The sequence below is a fragment of the Narcine bancroftii genome, chromosome 1, assembly GCF_036971445.1.
Source record: "Narcine bancroftii isolate sNarBan1 chromosome 1, sNarBan1.hap1, whole genome shotgun sequence".
NCBI classification, from domain to species: domain Eukaryota; kingdom Metazoa; phylum Chordata; class Chondrichthyes; order Torpediniformes; family Narcinidae; genus Narcine; species Narcine bancroftii.
In genome coordinates, this window is record NC_091469.1 from 17,782,070 (window position 1) to 17,797,050 (window position 14,981).

The 14,981-nt window shown below is 37.0% G+C and overlaps 1 long non-coding RNA gene across 4 annotated transcripts in view; it reads right to left on the reverse strand.

Annotated features, from left to right (window-relative positions):
* Positions 1 to 14,981, reverse strand: part of LOC138763658 (uncharacterized) — a 78,249-nt gene that overhangs the window by 51,794 nt on the left and 11,474 nt on the right. For all 4 annotated transcript variants that reach the window (XR_011357742.1, XR_011357720.1, XR_011357733.1 and 1 more), the window contains one exon: positions 12,491 to 12,564. This is a non-coding gene — a long non-coding RNA (uncharacterized lncRNA). The remainder of the gene's footprint in view (positions 1 to 12,490; positions 12,565 to 14,981) is intronic.

Genomic DNA, 14,981 nt, shown 5'->3' on the forward strand with positions numbered 1-14,981 from the left:
CTAGGTCACATCCACTGGAGGCTTGAAAATCAAAATAGCTGACCCAATTATTCCAGAGATGTCAGCACTAAGTTCAAATGTAGAGGAGGAACTCAGCATTGCAAGTCAGAAAAATGGATATTATATCATGGCTTAAACATGCTTCCCAGGAAGAGTAAGGTTAAAATCTTTTACTTCATTTCATCTAGTGAGTGCATGATGCATCACTCACCGCATCATCACGGGGGTGGGATTCCCCTTAAAATGCTTGGTTGGTGGTTTAATGGGGTGGTCCTCCTGCAGGTTAAAAGCACCTTTGACCCATTAAACTCATTTTGGTCCCAGAATCTGGCAGTTTTTATAATGCCTAATGTATAACAGGAGCCCCTGGAAATGATGTCCTCCACCAGGGAAGCTTCATTTTTTTTTTAACTAGAGCACTTTGCGGGGACTCGCTCATGTGCAATAGCGTTGTGGTGAGTACAGTGGCTGCAGCGGGCGGAGACAGCCAATGGGAGCGCTTGTCTACATAGTAAATATTATGAAAGTTTATAATTTGCCGGAGTCAAAAGAGTTAAGCTAAGGGCATAGACATTTAGGATGCATTCAGAGTCCATTGATGGTTGAATACTGGAATGCACTGCCAGACAAGATGAAAGAAGCAGGCTCTCTCACAATATAAATCAATTTGTAGCTCAAATGCTGTGGCATAAATAGCAATAGGTTAATGCTAGTGAATGAGATTAGTACAGGTTGGAACTTATGACAGGTGGTTGAAAGTGGTTGAAAGGTTTTTTCTGAGTTTAAGTTCAAGTTTACTGTCATTTGTCTGTATATGTACAACCAGACAAAACAGCACATGTCCAGGCACAACTCACAGCACATAATCTGTGCACATATATGGAAAGATATAATTTAAAATATATATAGGACGAGACTACAGGAGAGTTGGAAGGAACCAGTGGGTATCATATTGAAGGATTTGTAGAAACCAATAAATAAAATGCCATTCAAAAGATCTTAACACAGGATAAAGCCTCAGAAGTTCAAATCCAAATTTTCAGAAGGGTTGAGGATATATAAATGAATTGAAAACAAAATTAAGAATAAATGTGTCACTTTCAGATGCCAAGGCTGATAATAGCAGAGATGCATAACATTTAGTGCTGAAGTTTCAGTTATTTATAAGTACAATGTTTGTTCATGTCAGGAAGCAAGATGCAAAAGTAGACAGCGAGAGGGATCCAAAGGGTCCAAAGAAGGATAATAGAAAATCTTTTTTTTTGTCTAAATGGAATAAGTTTGCAAAGTGCTGGCATTCAGAATGGTGTCCCTGAACATTGAACACAGAAATAGGAAGAAAACAGGTGCCCTCTGGATGTAAAAGACAATCTGCTGGAAAAAAATTTATTGGGTCAAGCAGCAGCAGGGGGAGAAAAAGAAGTCAGCGTTCTAAGCCAAAATCCTTCATTGTTCCACCGATGCTGCTCTACCTGATGAGTTCCTCCAGCTGATTGCGTTTAGCTTTGAATTCCAGCATCGAGAAGCAGCAGTATGGTCTTACAATTTAGGGAGAACATTTAGAAAAGAAATGAAGAGAATTTTGTTCATTCAGGATGACATCTTAGATACTCTCTGCACCAGGAAAGGTTCATGGTATGCTGTTTAGAACAATCAATGTTGATAGATTTTTTTTAAAACTCTGAGTACATCAAAGGATAATGGAAGCAGGCAGAAAAGTGGAGCCAAGGTGAAGGATCAGTCTTTGAATGATATTGATTGGCATTGTAGATTTCAGGGTCTACGCTGTACAATTTTTTTTAGTTTGCTTTTCTAAGTACTGTTGAACAACACTCCATAAGCCAATAAATTGAAGATATGGTGAGACCTTTAACTCATGGTAGATATCCAGCATCAAAGTCAGTGCTATGCTGAGGCTGAACTTGTTTTTATTTCAGAATAATTTCTTGAATGACAGGCCTATCACACAAGAAGACAGCCTGTACTCTTTGCAAATCAATTGGATGGGATGTGATTTCTTTGACACATGTAAGATACCGAGAAAGCTTGGCAGAGGAGATGCTGACATTCTGTTTCTCCTGTTGAGAGCCCAGAAATGTGAGCTATCAAGTTCAAGTTCAAGTTTCTTATCATCTGATGGTACATATATAACCTAATGAAACAGCATCTTGCCAGACCATGGTGCATGGACAGGAACACACAATACAATGATGACATAAGTAATAAAAATAAATAAACTTAAAAGTGTGGGATAATTTTCATGGTTACAGGATACTGTTGATCAGTCTCAGTCTGTGGGAAGAAGCTATTCCCCAGTACTGATTTGATGCTCCAGTACCTTCCTGATGATAGTGGGTTGAAGATACTGTGCGCTGAATGGAAAGGGTCTCTTCATTCCTTGAGCCCTATTTAGACAACTTCCTATAAATGCTGTCAATAGAGACCTCAGTAATCCACTTAGGTGTTTTAATAATCCTCTGTATAAACTTGCAGTGTGATGCTTTGCAGCTACTATACCACACAATGATGCAGCCAAAGAGGACACACTCAATTGTGCTCTTGTAGAAGGTTGTCAATATGGTGGCTGGTAGCCCTGCCCTCCACAGCCTCCTTAGGAGTTGTAGGTGCTGCTGCTCCTTCCTGACTAATGAGGAGGTCAACATATGAAGTTGTGTCAAGGTATGGGATCAGCCATTTAAGACTAAAATTATGAAAAGTGTTTCACTCAATGATGAATCTTTTGATTTCTCCTCTTCAGAATGCTGTAGTTGTTTAATTTTTGGCATGCTCCAGGATTGGGGTCAGTAGAATTCCTGAATTGGCAATGGAGTGCAATCAAGTTAAAGGATTAGCAACAATATTGAATTGTGGGGCAGGATCTAGAAGGTGCTGTTCCTTTTTCTTTCATTTTCTTTTGTTTCCTAATGGGTGCCTGTAATTGTAACTGAAGTCCCCTGGACCCTTTCTTCCTTTCCATCTTTTCAACTATGACCTCTGGTATGGTGTCTGAAGGCAGCAGACCCAACTGTCTCCTGTGCTGCAAAAACTTTCAGTTTCCCAAGTGAGCTACAAGTTACCTGTCAGCATCAACATCCCAAAATATATCACTTTGTTCAGAGTTGGAAATTTACAGGCTTGAACATGATTTACACTATGTTTACACTATGATTTACAAGATGTTCTACACTATGTTGCAGAACACATCAATTACCTCCTTTAGTTGGCCTGCATTCCTAGATGGTTCACACACATGAACATTGTGTGAAAGGTTGCTCTTTTCTACAGTGGAAGAAGTATTCTGAGATTGCTTACTTTTGTAATCTCACTTCCACTTACATTTTAGGCCCAAAATAATTCTGTTTCTCTGTGGAAAACTGCAAGTAGTGATTTCAGACTACTACAAACCACTAAGCACTGAGCAATGTTATGAATGTAATACATTGGATGAAGAATAGTACACTCAAGCCTTCTCAGTTATTCAGGAGAATTATAGCTGGGTATTGACCAATTGAGTTCCTGTCAGTCCCTATATTGTTCAAACCCCAATAATACATTGTTCTCATATTTGGGTTCATAGAGCACCTGAACAGCTAATGACCCTTTAGGGTTAACTAATGAAACTCAGAGTGAGAGAAATTCTCTGCATCTCAGCCTCAGAAATATGAGAACAGTTGATTGGGCTATTTGATTAAATTATGTTTGATCTGAGACCAAAATCTATGCTGCCCTTTTTCTCATATCCATCACTAACTTTAATTAATAAGCCTTTCCCAATTCTAAATATGAAATTAACAAAAGGTCAATTGCCAGCTGTGGAAGATGGTGTGAACTTTTACCAATCTTTGCACACTTTCCCAGTAAGCAAAAAGAGATTCTTTTGTGCATTACACAAAAATAGTTTCTCATTGTCTTCTGCATCAGATTACTTTAAAATCTTTTATATCAATTAAATCACACCACATTATTTGGAGATACAGAGAATTCAAAACTTTCTTATATCACATCTCTTCACTTTCAAATCTTTGAGTCAAGAAATCATCGGGTAAATCTGCGATACACATTCCCCAAGAGTAATATATCCTATTTAAAATCTGTTGTCTGGCATTGATCAGAGTACATCTGTGTAACTGGCTGTACCTTAACTTCCATCTCTAACTGGAGGAAGGGGCCCTAGGGGCAGAGATATTTAAAATGTCTTTAGCCATGGGTGAGGTGCCAGAGGACTGGAGGATGGTTAATGTTTTTCCATTGTTTAAGGAAGGCCGTAGGAATAATCCAGAAAATTATAGGCTCGTGAGTGATGGGTAAATTATTGGAAGTTATTCTATGAGTCTAGATCTACAAGTATTTGGAAAGACAGGGATTTATTAGGGAAAGTCATCATGACTTTGTGCTTGGTATGTCGGGGTTAGCCAATTTTATAGAGTTTTGGAATATGTGATCAGAAAAGTTGATGAAGGAAAGGCCATGGTTGTTGTCTTGATTAACTTTAGTAAGGCCTTTGACAAGGACCAACAGGAAGTTATTCAGGAAGGTTCAGTTGCCTGGGATAGGCCCAGCGAGCCTGCTCCGCCATTCAATAAGATCATGGCTGATCTAATTTATGACCTAACTCCACTTACCTGCCTTCTCCCCATATCCCCTAATTCCTCTATCATGTAAAAATTTATCTAACTGAATTTTAAATATGTTTAATGAAGCAACCTCAACCACTTCCCTGGTTAGAGAATTCCAAACATTCACTACTCTCTGGGAAAAACTATTTTTCCTCATCTCTGTCCTAAATCTACTCCCCCAAATCTTGAGACTGTGTCCTCTCATTTTAGTTTCCCCGGCCAGCTCAAAAAACCTTTCTATATCTATCCTATCCATACCCTTCATAATCCTATCTGTTTCTATAAGATCTCCTCTCATTCTTCTGAACTTGAGCGAATACAATCCTAGACGATTTAATCTTTCATCATAAGTCAACCCCTTCATCCCAGGGATCAACCTAGTAAACCTCCTCTGGACCGTCACCAAAGCCAGTATATCCTTCCTCAAATATGGAGACCAGAACTGGACACAGTACTCCAGGTGCGGTGTCACCAGTACCTTATACAGTTGCAACATTACCTCCCTACTCCTGAATTCAATTCCTCGAGCGATGAAGGCCAACATTCCATTTACCTTCTTAATCACCTGCTGCACCTGCAACCTAACTTTTTGCGATTCATGCACAAGCACTCCCAAGTCCCTCTGCACAACAGCATGCTGTAGTTTTTCACCCTTTAAATAATATTCAGCTCTTTTATTTTTCTTGCCAAAGTGGATAACCTCACACTTACTAACATTGTACTCCATCTGCCCACTATATCCCTCTGCAGACTCTCCACATCCTCATTACAATTTGCTCTTCCACTCAATTTGGTGTCATCCGCAAACTTGGCTACACCACATTTTGTCCCCTCCTCCAAGTCATCAATGAGTTGATAAACTAGATTAAACATTGCCAGAGAGTGGTAGTGGATATTTGCTTCTCAGACTGGAGTGATGAGTGATGAGTGGTGTGCCTCAGGGATCGATGCTGGGATCCATTGTTGTTTGTCATGCATATTAATAATCTGGATGATAATGTCGTACATTGGATCAGCAAGTTTGCAAATGATACAAAGATTGGAGTTGTTGTGGATAGTGAGGAAGGCTTTCAAAGCTTTCAGAGGGATCTTACATGAGATGGAAACATTGGCTGAAAAATAGCAGATAGAATTATATACAGGCAAGTGAGAGGTGTTGTACTTTGGGAGGACAACACTAGGATACTCAGGAGTCCAGTAGAACAGAGGTAACAGTGGAGATTGTGGAGGAGGTCTTTTAGATAAATAGATTCTGGCATGGTCCTGGAGGAATGGAAAATCACAAATGTCACCCAACTATTCAAGAAGGGAATGAGGAGTGAGGCAGCAGAAAGAAACTTATAGGCCTGTTAGTTTGACGTCTGTGTTGGGAAGATGTTGGAGTCAATTGTAAAGGATGAAGTTACAAGTGCTTGGAGGCAGATGACAGGATAGGCCAGCATGGTTTCTTTAAAGAAAATCTTGCTTGACAATTCTTTGAGGAAATGACAAGCAGGCTGGATAAGGAGATGCAGTGGATGTTGTGTATTTGGATTTTCAGAAGGTATTTGTCAAGGTGTTGCACATAAGGCTACTTAACAAGGTAAAAGCCCATGGTATAATGGCAAACATACTAACGTGGGTAGCACATTTGCTGATTCACAGGATTTATATTCTCTACTAGTTACCAGTGGTGTTTCACAGTGGCCTGTTTTGGGGCTGCTTCTTTTAAGGTTGTATATTAATGATTTAAATTTTGGAATGATTGGCTTTGTATCCACGTTTGCAGATAATGCAAAGGTTGGTGGAGGAGTAGGCAGTGTAGAGGAAATACAAAGAATGCAGAAGGACTTAGACAGATTAGGAGAATGGGCAGATAATTTGTAAATGTAATACAATGTCAGAAAGTGTACTCTGGTAGAAAAAAAATAAACAGACAGACTATTTTTTTTAAATGGAGAGAAAAATGAAAATACCCAGATGCAAAGGGACCTGGCAGTCCTTGAGTAAGATAGCCTGATGGAAAACTTCAATGTTGAGATTGTGACAGAGTACTTAGAGGCGGTTTGGGAGGAATTGTTAAAGCAGCTTGCAGATACACATTTTAAAACACAGAATGTTTGCAGGACTGTTGCAGAGTGCTTTTTGCAAGAGGCCACAAAGTATTAACAGCAGCTTGCCTGGAAGAGGATATGATCTTTATAGGCAGTGTAGAAGAGTTTTTCTCTCAGAGAGGGAGGGTGTGGAACAGAGAGAGAGGAGACAGAAATTAGTTCCAAAAGGACAAGCTGGCAAAATTTGGAAGGCTTCCTGGTCAAAGGAGAAGACGACCTGAAAGAAAGAGGATCATCTGGAGAACCCTGAAGGGGGCAAGTTTCATCAGCAAGACTGATTGAGAAGGAATCAAATGCGGATATCCTGGAAAAGGAATCTCTCTCTGAAAACCAGAAAGAACCCTCCTGAGAGGTAACCATTTGCCTGTTAAACACCAAAGACTGGTGAACTTTGTTAATGCTAACTTCTGTGCACAGTACAAGAATTGCCTGCAACCAGTGAGATTGGACTGTGATCCAAAGAACTTTTCTAATCTTAAATATACATTACACACATCTGCACTTAGTATTAGAGGGGGGATTAAGTAGTTAGGTAGGTTAAGTAATAGGTTAGAGTTTAATTCTGTTTTCTTGTTCAATTTTAATTAAAAACTACTTTTGTTTACGTAACCCCGTGTTGTGGTGCATATCTATTGCTGCTTGTTTTTGGGGTCCTCTGGACTCCGTAACAAGATGGTTGTGAAGAAGGCAAATGCAATGCTGGCATTAATTTCAAGAAGAATTGAATATAAGAGCAAGGTCTTAAGTTGAGGCTTTATAAGGAAGGCACTAGTGAGACCTCACTTGCAGTAATGTGAGCAGTTTTGGGCTCCTCATTTAAGAAAATATGTGCTGATGTTGAAGAGGGTTCAAAGAAGATTCACTAAGATAATTGCCAGAATTAAAGTGTAATCATATGAGGAGCATTTGACAGCTCTTGGCTTGTATTCATTGGAATTTAGGAGAATGACAAGGGATTTCATTGAAATGTTTCAAATGTTTAAAGGCATGGGCAGTGTAGATGTAGAAATTTTGTTTTCTTTGGTGGGAGAGTCTAGGAATAGAGGGCACAACTTCAGGATTGAAGGACATCTGGTTAGAATAGAAATGTGTAGGAATTTCATCAGCCAGGGGGTTGTAAACCTGTGAAGGTCACATGATTTGGGTGTATTTAAGGCAGAGATTGAAAGGTTCTTCATTAGTCAGGGCATCAAAAGTAATGCGGAGAAGGCTGAGCAGTGGGGCTGAGAGGGAAAATGGATGAGTGCATGATTAAATGGTGGGGCAGGCTCAATGGGCTGAATGACCTTTTTCTGCTCCTGTCTTATGATCTTAAGACCTTGATGAGGACAAATTTGGAGTATTTTGTGCGATTCTGGTTACAAAACTACAGGAATGATATCAATAACATTGAAAGTGTGCAGCAAAGCTTGACAAGGATGTTGCTGGGATTTGGGGAACTGAGTTACAGGAAAAGGTAAAACAAGATTAGACTTTATTCCCTGGAGCATAGAAGAATGAAGGGAGAATTGATAGTGGTATAGTAAATTATGAGGGGTATAGATAGAGTAAATATAAGCAGACTCTTTCCATTGATGTTAGATGAGACAATAACTGGAGGATATGGGTTATGGGTGAAGCGTGAAATGTTTTCAGGGAAACCTTTTCAATCAAATAGTATGTGATGAGAGTGTGGAATGAGGTGCCACCTGAAACCCTCAGGACCTGAGGGTGCAATCCATCTGGTCTTGGAGACTTATCCACCCTTAGATCATTCAACTTTCGGAGCACCTTTTCCCTTCCCTGATAACCTAAGATATCTGGCACATTGCTAATGTCTTTCACTGTGAAGACTGACACAAAATACTCATTCATCTCCTTGTCTCTCATTTTAATTTTTCCAGATCATTTTGACATTCAAAGAAAAATTGAACAGTCACACAGATGGGAGAGATATGGAAGACTATAGTTTGGGAGTAGGTCAAAGGGACTAGGCAAAAATATAGTTTAGTATGGATTAGATGGGCTGAAGGACCTGTTTTTGTGCTTTAATATTCTATGATCTATGGTTCAAACTTTTAACTCATCTAGTTGTAGTTTAGATTGATTCCAATAACTGAATGATTTGTTTTCCCCTACCTGTCCAGGAATTTTAAAAATCTGTGCAGGCATCTCAAAGATTCATCAGATCTCCAATGTTCCACACTTCTCACTATTAAGAAAGTGTTTTGCTCTCCATTTTAAGTCCAAAAGGGATGATCTTGTATTTTCTGACATTCATCAAAATGTCCTTTTCCATAACATATAAGTTTGTAATTTATTTGCAATCCATTGCATATCTGTTGTTAATTTTACCAAATAGCCTCAAAAACAAAATGGATTGTTCTAATGTTTCCAAGACTGAGAGGAAGAGAATATCCTGCTGTTGATGCTGAACGTTGCTGTATCATTAACAAACTTGGATCAATGTTTTCCCATTGCATTATCCAAGCTGTTTACCAATATTTTAGTAGTTGCAGTTCTGACATGCAATCTTGCAGAACACAAGTCATAACCTGGCACGTTCAGCACTTACAGAATTTATTGCCTTTTCAGCTGCTTTGTTAATCTTCTACTGAGCTCAACGTTGCATTTTATTCTGTCAAGTTAACTATAATCAATAAACTCTTGCAAATAACTTCATTTGATCTGTTATCCAACTATTTTAGTGATCCTTCAAATAAATTAATCAGATGTTTTAGACATAATTTGCCCTTTGGAAATACATGTTACACCTATTGTGATCTAACCAAAAGTCAATGATAATGACGCCTCCCTTTCTGACATTTTAACACCTTTTCTGTGCACAGTTTAATATGGAAAACAATTTGAAGCCAAAGAAAGACCTGTTTTCACCACCTCTCCCCTCCCCTCCCCCCACCCCACAACCGGTGAAAAGGTACCCTGCATAACTGCCGCTGAGGTGAGGAGGATCCTATCCTGGGTGAACCAAACATAGCAACAGGACCGGATAACAGACCTGGTCAGGTGCTGGAGGACTGTGCAGACCAGCTGATGGAGGTCCTAAAGGACATTTTGACTATATCACTCCAACAGTTCATGATCCCCATAGGATTCAAGGTCGCTACTATCAACCTGGTGCCCAAGAGAGTGACAGTAGTTGGACTAAATAACTACCATTGAGTGGCACTGACCTCCACAATCTTGAAGTGGCTTGAGTGACTGGTAATAGAGTGCACCTGCCAGTGACAATGCTAATCCACAGAAAAGACAATAGCTCAGACCCTCCACTCTGCCAAGTCCGACCTTGAGAATGATACATTGTTGTTGATTGGCTTTAGCTCAGTCTTCAACATCATCTTTATTTTTTAATTGTTTTGTTTTATAATAAATACAGTTAAGTGAAGAAAAGAGAATGAAACTGAAACTACATCACATATGTGTATATATCAAGATAAAACTTAAAACTGTAAAAACTTGCCCCCCCCCCCACTTCCAATATATTATAAACCACCTCACATACTATATTAACAAAAAGAAAACTAACCAAAAAGACAATTGAACAGCTTATCTTAAGGGTTACATATATTTTGTAGCTTTTGATTCATACCATGAATCAAAAAACAAAGGTAAGATAATATCTCATCTGGAAGAGTGATCACATCTAATCACCTTAAAAACATTTATATCAAATGAAAATAAGACATAAACGTCTGCATGTATCTTCACATTTCATTGATGAATCAAATAGATAATTTTTTTTATAAACTTAAACGTGACATAATATGAAAGAACCATTGAACACTGGGAGGTCGAGAGTATTTCCATTTGAATAAGATGGCTCTTCTAGCCAACATTGTAGAGAAGGCCACAACCCGTTATGCAGGGTCAGAAAAGCTCCCTTTGTCTGGTTCAATAAGCTTAAAAAGAGCAGTTTTTGGATTGGGTCATAACACCACATGAAATACAGTTGAAAAGATATTCAAATGTCTTTCCAATAGGTTTCTAAGGATGGACAGGACCAAAACCTATGTGTCAGATTTGCATCTGTCACAAGAAGGGTTAATATTAGAAAAGATACAAACCAGCTTATCTTTGGACATGTGAACATGATGCATCTCTTTGAACTAGATTAATGAATATTGGGCACATATTGAAGATGTATTCACCAGTTTAAGAATCTTGCCCTATAGATCCTCCGATAAAGGTCTTGCAAGTTCCAATTCCCTATTTTAATATTATTCTGAAGTACTGGATGTAATTTCAATAATCTATCATATATTATTCCAATTAATCCTTTCTGAGAAGGATTCAGTTGAAAAATGTTATCAACTAGATCAGGTGGATATTCAAATGGAATGTCTGGTAATATGGAATTTAAGAAGTTTGTAATCCGTAAATATCTAAAAAATGAATATTTCGTAAGTCATATTTGCTTGCCAGCTGTTCAAAAGACATTAAGCAATCTTCCTAAAATAACTTTGCAAAAGAAATAATACCTTTGATTTTCCAAATAGAGAAAGATTGATCAATTATTGACGATCAAAAAATAATAATTATGAGAGATAGCACGAGATAAACAACATTTTTAAAATTAAACATTTTCTTAAATTGAAACCAGATTCACAATATATGATTGAGTATTGGATAGATATATTCTTATTGATCTTGGAAAAACTAAATGAAAAGAAGCCACTGAAAGCTGCTGTATAGATTTCAATTCTAAATCTGTCCATAAATGGACAATCCAATTTGTCAAATAAATATCCAAAAAGTTAGATAATGAATATTAACAGCCCAGTAATAAAATCTAAAATTAGGTAGGGCCATATGTTCATCTTTTTTTCAATTTTTGGAAATGAAATTTACTAATTCTAGAGTTTTTGTTCTTCCAAATAAAAGAAGAAACTTTTAAGTCAATATTATATAAAAAAGACTTTGGGATGAAAACTGGAATCACTTGAAATAGATATAAAAAGTTAGGTAATATTATCATTTTAACAACATTAATATGACCTATTAAAGAAAATGATAAAGGAGACCATCAAGAGAAAGACAGTCTCACATACTCAAAAAAAGGAGAAAAATTGAGTTTATATAAATATTTAAATAGTTTAGTAATTTTAACCCCTAAATATGTGAAATTATCTCTGACAGCCTTTAATAGAACTTGAGTGTAAGTAGGGACCTTTTTATTAATCACAAAAAGTTCATTTTTATGAAGGTATAATTTATAACCAGGGAAAAAGCTGAATTGAGAAAACACAGATAACATAGATCTTTCAGGATCTGAAATATAAATTAATAGGTCATCAGCATACAAAGAAACCTTATGAGTCACTCTATTTCTGACAATCCCTTGAACCTCATGAGTGTCTCTAAGGGGTATTGCCAGAGGTTCTAAAGCTAGATCAAATAGCATGGGGCTAAGGTGAATCCCTATCTGGTTCCCGTGAGCATCCTAAATAAGTAACCACCAAAGCTAAGGGGGTACTGTAAATCAATTTAATCCATGTTATAAACCCCATACCAAAATTAAATATCTTTAATGTTTCTAATAAACCATTCACTCCACTCTGTCAAAAGCCCTTTCAGCAACTAGAGAAACTACACATTCTGAAATTATGTCCAAAGGGAAATAAATAATGTGAAATAATCTATGGATGTTAAAAACATGAACAACGACCTTTAATAAATTCAGTACGATCTTTAGATATAACAGAGGAAATGACATTTTCCATCCTACTGGCCAAAATCTTAGAAAGACTTTAAAATCTAAATTCAATTAAGAAATTGGCCTACCTTGCGGAGGAGCTAGTGGAGTTGTTCAAGTGAACCGGTACGGACTTAAAGGGCTGACATGGCCTGTTTCCGTGCTGTAAACGGTTATATGGTTAAATGGTTATATGGAAGTACATTCATTCAGAATTTTTTTATGAAATTGATGCTTCATAAACAGTTGCCAGTAAAGTCCCAGAAAAAAAAAACATGAATTTTCGAATACTTTACACAGTTGATGGGCAAGTAAATTAGTAAATGATTTTTAAAATTCCACTGTAATGCCATCCAGCCCTAGAACCTTGACAAATGGAAGAGAAGAAATAGCTTGGGAAACTTCCAACTCTGAAACTGGAGCTTCTAACAAATTTTGATCTTCTGGTGATAGTTTTGGAATATTCAATTGTTGAAATAATCTATCCATTGAAATAGAATTATCAGGAAATACAGATTTGTATAGATCTGAATAGAATTCCTGTAACACATTACTAAATTCAGCATGATCAAAAATAAAGTTTCCATCATTCTTATGTATCTTTGTACTTTGTCTTTTAGTTTCTGCTGCTTTCAGTTGACTCTTACCTGATTTCTGTCCATGTACATAAAATTGAGATTTAAGTTTAAGTAGCTGATTCTCGATAGGGTAAGTTAATAATAAATCATGGTGAGTTTGAAGTTCTACTCTTTCCTGACAAAGATCCATATTTGGCATCCTAGAGTATTATTTATTCTATTAGCAAGTACTGTCAATTCACTTTTTAGTATTTTTACTAAGTCCAGCAGAGTAAGAAATTATTTGTCCTCGTAAAAATGTTTATATAAAATTGGATATCCCTTTAGTAGAGTTTGTCTGAAAAAAGAAAGAGATCTGATCTTTAATGAAGCTAATGAATTTCTCATCCTAAAGCAGAGGGGAATAGAATGACCATTCTTAAACTTTGGAAGTGACAACAGAGATTTCAGCAGAAAGCCTTAAAGGCACATGATCGGAAACAGTGATTGCATCATATTCACATTCCTTATGAAAGGCATCAGACGCGTATCAATAAATAAAATAAACTATTCTGGACTATTTATGATACACATGAGAAAAGAAAGAAAATTCCTTTTTTTTCAGGTATAAAAAATCTCCACATATTGACTAAACCATAATCCAGCAAGAAAGTGTCAATATAGCTAGCTGATTTATTTGAGTATCTGAATGGTGGAGGAGTTGACAATCAAAAGATTTAAGCAATAGTTGAAATCTCCACCCATAATCAGCATGTATTCATTCAAATTAGGTAGAGAATTCAAGCCTTTTGAAAAAATTCAGGACATCCGATAATGGGAGAATTTATATTAACTAATACTACCTTCTTATTTCCCAATGAATCAGTAACTTTTAAGAATCTTACAGCTACTGATATTGTATTAAAATGTACAAATAGAAACATGGAATCAAATAAAAATCAAGACATCTCTCACTTTTGCTTGAGAAAGAGATTAACTTTAGCTTGAGAAAGGGAATAGAATAGCAAACACTTACAAATTAAAAAAAAAAGACATTTGTCCTCTTTATAAATGTGCGGAGATGATAGCAGCCTGAAATCTTTTAAACATATTAAATATATTTTTTTGCACTTAATAAGAGTATTAAGTCCATTAAAATTCCAAGAATTAAATTATTTATAGCTATATTAATATTAAGATTAATAAAATTTAAAAAATGACAGTTGGTGTGCACATACAAGCATACTCCAGAGAGGGTAATAGAGCACAGCATGAACTGTAACAAAGAAACAAGTGATCAGTTGAAAGGCTTTTACAGCGGTGCAAGAGCAACAACCTGATTCTCAATAATAACAAGACAAAGGACATGATTATCGACTTCAAAACAATAAAAGACCTCTCCCCACTACATATCAATAGCTCTGTTGTAGTGAGAGAGGGGATCACAAAATTCCAATACTTCCATTTTAAAGACAATCTATCCTTGACCCACAACACTTCCTCATTAGTCAGGAAGGTGCAGCAATGCTTATACTTTGAAATGAGGTAGAAGAGGGCATGGCTATTGTCCACAATCCTAAAATGTTCTACAAGAGACCTGAGTATCTCAATAGGTTGCATCATTGTAGCTGTAAAGTGTCAAATTGGAGGTTAGTTCAGAGGGTGATTCAAACTGTTGAGAAGATTACTGGGGTCTCCCAGTCTCTCTCTTGATGATATCTACAGGGAACAGTGCTGAAAGAGGGCCCAGAGAATAATTTAGTATAATTAACATCTAGCCCATAAATAGCTATTCAAATGACTGAACCTTGAGTTGAAATCTCTTTTGTTTGACGGTCAATGTTTTCTGGATTTGCTCCAGGCCTTCCTGTTTCACATAAAAAGTGATGTTCTTTCTCAATTCATATGACACATTGCCCATTTACTGACCCTCTACCAAACATATAGGGTTTAATTACATAAACAATGAGTATACACAATATATTATTTTACTCCGTATAGGTCCAGGTCCAGCAGTCATTTA